We start from the raw sequence: 8,922 nt of genomic DNA, 5'->3' as shown, positions 1-8,922 counted from the left end.
TTTTCAGAATCATCGCAAAAAGAGTGGATTTGAGATTTGAAAAATGTAAATTTGTTAGTTAATAGTCAAAATAGTAAGCGTTCTGTTTAAAAGATACGTAACATTCGTCCATTAATTTTAAATCTGGTGCGTTACGTTTAGACTAACTCTAAAATTGAAAATTCTATGTTTTCTATGTTTAATGGTTTGTGACAACGGTACATAACACAAACTGGCAATTGTCTTCGCTTGTGTTGTTTAGTATAGAAATCATAGAACAATTAAATATAGACGACGGACATGTTGTTCTCTTATTCCGCCAGATGCCACACCGGCATATTTTGGGGATGGTACATACCAAAGATATATAATACAATAAGATGGGACATTTCCATTGCCACTATACATCGGCAGATGGCGCTGGTGGTCTAACATAATGTGATGTTACAATAGCTCTGTTCCTTTACATGCAAGAATCTTCAAGTTTTACAACTTTTTACTCGAAAAGCGTTCCTTAACTTCAGACACCATACAAATCATATGGAAGTAGATTACAACTTTTGCCAGTTTTACCATTTTCTAAAGTAAAGGAACAGACCAAATATTGTGACATGGAATTTAACATTTATGATCAAGTTTCTGCCCCATGCTTCTCCAAGCATGATTTAATATTCTTATCTTATGATTTTAACATACATATAGTTGGTGACGTAGGGGATGGAAGATACCAAGCAACGGTCCTGACCGGTTTTAACATGGCAAAACCCAGGATTTCTCTTGGTCCCTCTTTCATCTCAAGTGGACACTGACCTCCCCGTGGTGTCACCTGGGGAACTGCCTTTAACACCCGTTAAAGGTAGTGAGCTAACATGTGCCGCGCGTTCACCCATAAGAACGTTAAAAACTTGGGTTTGGGCGTCGGGTTAGTAACCCTCCCCTAGAAAAACAGCCTACTATGTAAAAACGAAAGAAAAGAAAAACAAACCCCTCTAAAGTTGACGGACCCCGCAAACGTTTTAAGGACCATGATCTGCGAATCTGCACCTGGAATGTTCACACTCTTTATAGAGAAGGTGCAGTCTTCGCATTGGCAGATGTACTTGAAAAGTACAAGGCCGATATTACTGCCATACAGGAAATACGATGGATTGGGAAAGGCGTCACAACAACCCCTAAAGGTGACGCACTGTATTATAGCTGCCATGACGTAAAGCATGAGTTTGGTTGCGGATTTGTAGTTAGTCGGAGACTAAACCATCTGGTATCCAGCTTCACTCCAGTGAATGCAAGACTTGCTGCAATTCGAATAAAAGCTAAATTCTTCAACATCAGCTTTTTTTGCGTTCATGCTCCCACTGAAGAAAAGCACGAACAGACCAAAGATATATTTTACGAGCGCTTAGAAGAAACATATGACCGTTGCCTTGCCCATGACATTATAATCATTCTAGGCGATTTTAATGCCAAAATTGGAAAGGAGAATATCTTTGGCCCAACAGTCGGGAAATTCAGCCTCCACAGTGAAACATCTGACAATGATATGAAGCTGATAGATTTTGCAGCTGCAAAAAACATGGTAGTTAGCAGTACCAGATTTAATCATCTCGATATTCATAAGGCTGTCTCCAGATCAGAAAACAAGAAATCAAATTGATCATGTTGTGATAGATGGAAGACATTCATCGAGCGTGTTGGACGTACGATCGTTCCGAGGCGCAAACATTGATTCGCCTAGCAAACAAAGTACGAACAGACACAACACGAAAGTTAGACATTGGTAAGCTGCAATCACAACAGATAGCCACAGCATATTCCACTCAACTAGCCCAATTGCTTAATCAAAGCACTCCTCCCCCACGATAACATATCAGCGCAATGGCAAAGCATTGCCCACTCCATTCAAACAGCCGCAAAATCCATACTTGGATACCAGAGACCTCCACCAAGGAATCCATGGTATTATCAGGAGTGTAGTGCTGCCACCGAAGAGAAAAATGCGGCATATAGGGCTACTTTACAATCCGTAGCAACGCGTAGCGCACGAGAGAGATACAGGAAGAAAAGGAGAGAGGAGAAACGTCTTTTCCGCAGGAAAAAGAGAGAGATGGAAAAGCGGAAGTGTAAAAAAATCGAGATGTACAGGAGCCAGAATGAAGTCCGAAAATTCTACCAAAGAGTCAAGCTGATGGCTTTGGTACAGGCACATCCTCCTATAGAGACCAGCAAGGTAATTTGGTAACTGATACAGACTGTTGGTATCCAATAGCAGCGAAGACGACGAAGATACCACAGTCCCAATCCCAGAAGATGGTATTGAATGTATACCGCCCAGCCAAGATGAGGTAAAGACAGCAATAAATCGGCTGAGGAATAATAAGGCAGCAGGAGCCGATGGCTTACCAGCCGAGCTGTTCAAAACCGGAGGCGACACGCTGATAAGGTGTATTCATCAGCTAGTTAGCACCATCTGGCAAGAAGAACTCGTACCCGACGATTGGAAACTGAGTATCCTGTGTGCCGTCCACAAGAAGGGTGATAAGAGGGGCATAAGTTTGCTCCCTATTGCATATAAGATAGTATCTGGCATATTGTGTGAAAGACTAAAGCCTACGGTCAATGAAATTATTGGACCCTATCAGTGCGGCTTTAGACCTGGCAAATCCACCATTGACCAGATATTTACCTTGAGACAAATCCTGGAAAAGACCCAAGAAATGCAGATCGACACCTTCCATCTTTCGTCGATTATAAAGCAGCATTTGACAGCCCTATACGTTCAAAGGTGTTCCAAACCATGTCTGATTTTGGTATTCCTGCAAAGCTCATTCGGCTTTGTAGAATGACATTAACTGAGACGAGATCCTCAGTTAAAATATGAAAGAACCTCTCCGAAGAGTTTAGGTTTCAGACAAGGAGACGGCCTGTCGTGTGATCTATTCAACATCCTGCTGGAAAAGGTCATACGAGACGCGAAGGTCAAAAGAAATGGAACGATATACACGAACAGCCACATGTTACTGGCTTATGCCGACGACATTAACATCATGGGTCGATCGGTAAAGGAAGTAACTGACACCTTTGCAAAAGTGGAAAAGGAATCTGCTAAAGTGGGTCTGGCGGTAAACGGTGAGAAGACCAAGTTAATGGTGTCGACGCGCAATGCGTCCATTGAGCTCGGACCGACTGTGGAAGTTGGTTCCTATAATATTGAGGTAGTAAAAGACTTCGTCTACCTCGGCACCTCCGTAAACACAACAAACGACATCAGTTGTGAAATAAAAAGAAGAATTGTATTGGCCAACAGATGCTACTTTGGTTTAAGTAAGCAGTTTAAAAACAAAGCCACATCTCGTCAAACAAAAATAACGCTCTACAAAACACTGATACTACCCGTGCTGATGTATGGCTCCGAAGCCTGGGTACTTGCGCAAGCAGACATGGCAGTGCTTGGTGTGTTTGAGAGAAAAATTCTTCGAAAGATCTACGGACCAATCTGCTTTGACGGTGAATATCGACGTCGCATAAACCATGAGCTGTATCTGCTATACAACGACATTAATATTGTTAAACGTATCGAGGTGCAGCGAATAGGAATAGATGGCGCAAACAAGTGGATGATGTGATGAAAAGGAGCGGTATTCCATAGTGCGAAGCAACAAATAGAGAAAAATGAAGATCTTTTCTTAGTTCGGCTTATGGAACAAATGTTCTATAATGGGCCAGCTAAGTAAGTAAGTATAGTTGAAGAAACGTATTCTTATCGGGACTTCAGAAATATAGATTACAACTACTTAGATGATATGTTCAGTCAAATTACCAACAGTACAAGCCGACCCATCTTTTTATTACACTGATGATGTAACTCTGAATCACACAAGTGGTGAAGGCAATTTTGAGTTAAGTTGTGTCTCCCGTGATAAAGTCTTGAAATGTTTTGCAGATATTAAGTCTAATGCTATTGGTCCTGACGGTGTTGACCCAAAGTTCACTCGAATACTCATTCCTCATATTATACCATTCCTAACCTACTTGTTTAATAATATCCTTACCTTTAGCACTTACCCAAACAACATGAAACAATGATACAAGGTAACCTCACGCTCAGAGCTCGCAGAGTTGTATTCGCTTTGCCGTCCCTTCATTGACAAAATGATTTTGACAAACGTTGTACGTATATGTTAAAATATACATGTCAGGTTTATTTACATTTTAAATTCCAAACCAATTTAATTAAATGTTTTTGAATTGAAATTTTCAAACAGATGGGAGTCAATTTAGCCCTGTACGTCTAGCTGGATGGTGAATAACTCTCGAACGGATCAGGTGATGTGGTCCAAATGTTGGTCCTCGTACTATGTTTTCCAAGCATTGATCAATTTTACATTAGCTGCCGTGACATAAAGCATAAATTTGGTTGCGGATTTATAATTCTACAGAGGTTAAAACATCTTGTCACCAGCTTCACATAAAGGCTAAATGTGTATATAGCTTATGCTGAGAACAAAGCGTTTTTGGACGAAATACTTTTTAGACGATTCGGATTTGATTTGTCCATGTCCGTCCATCTGTATGGCTGGTGCGCACGATAACTCTTGAACGGATTGGTTCAAATTTTGGGAATCGTAATATTTTGTCTTCGTTTAGGTTCGAAGATGAACCATATCGGCCCACTTTCGGTACCACCACAACAAAATCTGAGACATTTTCGCTAAAATGCTGCGTACGATAACTCATGAACGAATCAACTGACTTAGTCCAAAAATAGCACTTTTTTCGGGCCTAGATGAGGTATGGACTATATCATCTCAGTTCTTCGAGTACCTCCACAAAAAATCCTACAAGGAAATGACTCCAAGATGGAATATGGCGTGTCGAAAATTTAATAGCACGTAGGCACTGTAATCATGACTACAACATTATACTATTTTTCACCGAGGAAAACAACAGTTTCCACTTTCTTTTCGCGCCCAGTACTTTCATTTGGTAAACGTATAAATTAGAGCTTTTGGACCACTACGTCAGAAAGCATGCACTTACACACGAAAAACTGCACTTAAACGCAAATGGTGAACTTTTGTGGGGGAGGTACCCTATGTTACCTCCATGTTATAAGTTACCCAAATTATTATCCAAAGTTTGGCTCAAATTGTTTGCTTTTTTCGTTCAAGAGATATATAGTGTACCATTTTTTTACTTTTGGGTGAAGTACCGGTAGGTGTGGACCAATATTGTCCATCATCTAACTTATACTAAGTATAGACTCCAAATTGTCTGAATTGGATTTCGTCCAAACATTATTTTGATGGGCACATTTTGCTCATAAAGACTCAGGGTATAAAAAGCGGAAGACTATAGCTGACTTCAGAAACATCAGTTGCTTTGTTGCAATTCAATAACGTCGCTGTTGTGCATTTGAAACGCAGAGTAGATTTTGCAACGGTGTGCATTTTAAAATACTTTTATTTACAATGCACGAGCAATAACTGAAACAACGCAGTTTTATGACGTTTCGGAAGTTGAATTGAATTTTAATAAGGATAATAACGACTTAGGAGATAAATCTGTGGCTGTCCTTGTGCCAATAACACGATCTTTTTATTTTTTCCACCTCTTCAACCGATTCGGTACAAAATTCGGGTTTTGTCCAAACTTAGTTTAAGTTAGAAGATGGACAATACCGATTCTCAAATACAGGTACTTGCCCCCATAATTAAAAAAAATGTCACTAAAATGGTTTGCACCATATCTCTTGAACGGGGCAACCAAATTGGTCCAAACTTTGGATCTCCTAATATGTTGTCCACATTTACTTTAACTTCTAAAATTGCCCATATGGGTCCGCTTCTTAGTGTACCTCCGCCACAAAAGTTCACCATTTATGATTTAGTGCAGTTTAGGGTCTGTTCGAAAATCCTTTGGAAATGTATATTGATGCTGTTTACAGCGACATTATGTTTTCCGTGGACAAGTCCAAGTCGGCAAGTTCAAATGTCCAATTCGATCAGTGCCTAAATGAAAGTATCAATTCACATAGGCTGTTGGTATATCTCTGTCAGCAAAGTCGACTGATACTGATAGTCCCAGAGTCAGATTGAGCAAAATAACAAACAATAATAAACACTGTTACAACAACAACTGATACTTTCCCAGCGAAAAGTTTGCCTCCAAAGAGGCAGTTAAATGATATGAAAAAGTGATTTGGAAGTGCATCAAATTATGCATTTTCACTCATGATTTTTACAAGGGAGTGACCCCGGAAATAGGCACTCCATTGCACCGCATTTTATCTGACCCTTTGGCATTGACACAAATTATGAAAATTCTCTATTGAATTCAATCGCAAACATGTGTTTTTCCTCCGCTCTTCATTTATTTTTTATTTTGCTGGGTTTTTACTCGTTTTTATACATTTTATTCATACATTTTGCTTCTTTAAACGAGTACTTTAAAAACACGACTCAAATTCAAATTCAACTTGGGGCAGCAGCGGTTTTCTTCTGGTCTTCTGTAGCGTTTTATCTCGGGTGGCAGCAGCTTTGATAGAAACAACAGCAAAGTTGTTCTTAGCCAATTCAACGTTGTTCTTCTTGGTGAAAACCATGACAAGCGGAGGAGAACTATAGAGAACAAGACGGGAATACACGCGCACACCCGATTTTTTTGAAATTCTTACCACAAGCAGGTCTCGTTGTCCTGAACACAAAAATATATATAACATTTCTGGGAAGTCCATACTTCCCGAGTTATAGGCCATTAAATTTCTAAATTTTCTTTTAAATTATAATTTTCTTTGGCAATGGCCGGCCTTTGGCCGGGATTTAAGACTTTCTCCTATGGACAGGGGCAAATCTACGGGACGGAAACAAGAGTTTATTTTAAATTATTAACTTTTCTCTAATTAGCCGGCGTTCGGCCACATATTTTTGGCACTTTAAAGGCCTATATCTCGAGAAGTATGGACTTCCCAGAGATGGTATATATATTTTTGTGTTCAGGACGACGAGCCCTGCCTGTGGTAAAAAAGTGTGTATTCCCGTCTTATGCCAACTATAGCATAAGGGTCAACTTGAAGGTTTGACGTTGAACAATGTGATACGGACACCGAAGAAAGCCTTTATCCCTGTAGTATACGACGACGGGCCCAGGACGTAGTGCGGCGACAGTCGCTGGCCCAGATCTTCATGGGCCTGTGGAAAGCAATAGCTTGCTAGGTCTTCGTACTTTATCACCCAGGCGTTGGTTTGCATTGGCCACCATGGCACATGTTATTAAAATCATCCTGTCCAGAGCGATGAGTACCACCCCACGGACACAGGAATACGCGAAATAGCAGGTCAAAAATAGTAGGTCAAAATTCCTGCAACAAGGAGCACACATTCAATATATGACTATAAACCCATTTATCATCGCTCCAACCCAATTACTTACCGGCGTGTTTGCTAAAAGCGTTATGTAGGCGCGCATCAATTGATTGTTGTGCATGGATTAGTTGCTGGGTTGGTCTCGGGCCAATCAATTGGTGGATTCGTTGACAACATCACTGCTGCCAAATAAATTCACTTTTGCTTGATTTGTTCACTGGACAAGTGGTCTTACGTTGTCTAAATTCTGCAATAACACGAAAAACATTCAAGTCAAAACTTTTTTACGTTGTATTTCACAAATTAATTTCGAGAAAGAGAAAATCAAAATATTTATCTCCTTTTTACCGAAATTTCACACAATTTTGGTATATCCACATTGACCGCGATGTCCGTTTGTTTTGTGGGCACTTATTTTCTTGATGATTATTGATAAAATTGCGAACATATTTTGACAGCTCAAGGACGGTTTTTATACCCTCCACCATAGTATGGAGGGTATATTAAGTTTGTTTTTCCGTTTGTAACGCATTGAAATACTCATTTGCGACCCTATAAAGTATATATATTCTTGATCAGGGTAAAATTCTAAGTCGATCTGAGCACGTCCGTCCGTCCGTCCGTCCGTCTGTGGTAATCACTCTAGCATCCACAAAAATAGAGATAGGACGCTGAAATTTTGGGAAAATGCGTCTTTTGTTTGCAGGCAGGTCAAGTTCGATGATGGGCTATATCGGTCCACGTTTTGGTATAGCCCCCATATAACGGTACCCCCCGATTTGCGGTATTTTGACGTTTTTAGCTACATTTTTAAACCGATTTAGTTAAAATTTGACACTTAGGGGTCTTAAGTGTCAACAAACATATATAACAAAACTTGTGGACATAGGTCCACGTTTTGGTATAGCCCCCATATAACGGTACCCCCCGATATACGGTATTTTGACGTTTTTAGCTACATTATCAGACCGATGTAGCTATAATTTGACATTTAGGGTTCTTAAGTGTTAATAAACTTATAAATTAGAAGTTGTGGACATAGGTCCACGTTTTGGTATAGCCCCCATATAACGGTACCCCCCGATTTACGGTATTTTGACGGGTTTAGCTACATTTTCAGACCGATTTAGCTATAATTTGACATTTAGGGTTCTTAAAAGTCAATAAACTCATATAACAAAAGTTGTGGACATAGGTCCACATATTGGTATAGCCCCCATATAACGGTACCCCCCCCCCCATTTTACGGTATTTTGACGGGTTTACCTACATTTTCAGACCGATTTAGCTATAATTTGACATTTGAAGTTCTTAAATGTCAATAAACTTATGTGACAAAATTTGTGGACATAGGTCCACGTTTTGGTATAGCCCCCATATAACGGTACCCCCCGATTTACGGTATTTTGACGTTTTTAGCTACATTTTCAGACCGATATAGCTATAATTTGACATTTAGGGTTCTTAAGTGTAACTAAACTTATATAACAAAAGTTGTGGACCTAGGTCCAAGTTTTGGTATAGCCCCCATATAACGGTACCCCCGATTTACGGCATTTTGACGTTTTTATCTACATTTTCA

Source organism: Musca autumnalis, unplaced genomic scaffold (genome assembly GCF_047663935.1).
Source record: "Musca autumnalis isolate F117 unplaced genomic scaffold, ASM4766393v1 scaffold_5, whole genome shotgun sequence".
Lineage (NCBI taxonomy): Eukaryota > Metazoa > Arthropoda > Insecta > Diptera > Muscidae > Musca > Musca autumnalis.
The sequence above is the reverse complement of the archived record's forward strand: the minus strand, read 5'-3'. Positions refer to the sequence as shown.